The 1,240-nt window shown below is 41.9% G+C and overlaps 1 non-coding gene across 1 annotated transcript; it reads right to left on the bottom strand.

The window, feature by feature from the left end:
• Window positions 1-214: 214 nt before the first annotated feature.
• Window positions 215-322, bottom strand: LOC130951351 (small nucleolar RNA R71). Its single transcript, XR_009073940.1, has one exon. It is a non-coding gene; the product is annotated as a small nucleolar RNA R71 (small nucleolar RNA).
• Window positions 323-1,240: the final 918 nt, after the last annotated feature.

Raw genomic sequence — 1,240 nt, 5'->3', positions numbered from 1 at the left:
TCCTCATCAGTTTTTAGCTGAATTCTTGCAAATCTGTGACACAGTCAAGACTAATGGGGTTAACCCTGAGGTCTATAGACTGATGCTATTCCCTTTTGCTGTAAGAGACAGAGCTAGAATATGGTTGGATTCTCAACCTAAAGAAAGCCTGGACTCTTGGGAAAAGCTAGTCAATGCCTTCTTGGCAAAGTTCTTTCCACCACAAAGATGGAGTAAGCTTAGAGTGGAAGTCCAAACCTTCAGACAGAAGGATGGAGAATCCCTCTATGAAGCTTGGGAAAGATACAAACAATTAATCAGAAGATGTCCTTCAGACATGCTTTCTGAATGGAGAATCATAGGTATTTTCTATGATGGTCTCTCTGAACTATCCAAGATGTCTTTGGATAGCTCTGCTGGAGGATCTCTTCATTTGAAGAAGACGCCTGCAGAGGCTCAAGAGCTGATTGAAATGGTTGCAAATAACCAATTCATGTACACTTCTGAAAGGAATCCTGTGAACAATGGGACTAGTCAGAAGAAAGGAGTTCTTGAGATTGACACTCTGAATGCCATATTGGCTCAGAACAAGATATTGACTCAACAAGTCAATTTGATTTCTCAAAGTCTGTCTGGAATGCAAAATGCACCAAACAGTACTAAGGATGCTTCATCTGAGGAAGAAGCTTATGATCCTGAGAACCCTTCCATGGAAGATGTGAATTACCTAGGAGAACCCTATGGAAATACCTACAATTCTTCATGGAGAAATCACCCAAATCTCTCATGGAAGAATCAAGAGAGACCTCAACAAGGTTTCAATAACAATAATGGTGGAAGAAATAGGTTTAGCAATGGCAAGCCTTTTCCATCATCTTCTCAGCAACAGACAGAGAGTTCTAAGCAGAATACTTCTGACTTAGCAACAATGGTCTCTGATCTAATAAAGACCACTCAAAGTTTCATGAATGAAACAAGGTCCTCCATCAGAAATTTGGAAGGACAAGTGGGTCAGCTGAGCAAGAAGGTTACTGAACTCCCTCCTAGTACTCTCCCAAGTAATACAGAAGAAAATTCAAAAGGAGAGTGCAAGGCCATCAACATGGCCGAATATGGAGAGGAAAGAGAGGAGGAGGACGCCACTGAAGAAGACCTCAGTGGGCGTGTACCAATCCCCTCTGAGTTCCTCAATGAGGAACAATGGGAATCTGAGGCTCAAAATGAGACCATAGAGATTCCATTGGACTTACTTCTGCCATTC

The sequence above is a fragment of the Arachis stenosperma genome, chromosome 1 (genome assembly GCF_014773155.1).
Source record: "Arachis stenosperma cultivar V10309 chromosome 1, arast.V10309.gnm1.PFL2, whole genome shotgun sequence".
In the NCBI taxonomy this organism is placed as follows: domain Eukaryota; kingdom Viridiplantae; phylum Streptophyta; class Magnoliopsida; order Fabales; family Fabaceae; genus Arachis; species Arachis stenosperma.
The sequence above is the reverse complement of the archived record's forward strand: the minus strand, read 5'-3'. Positions and strand labels throughout refer to the sequence as shown.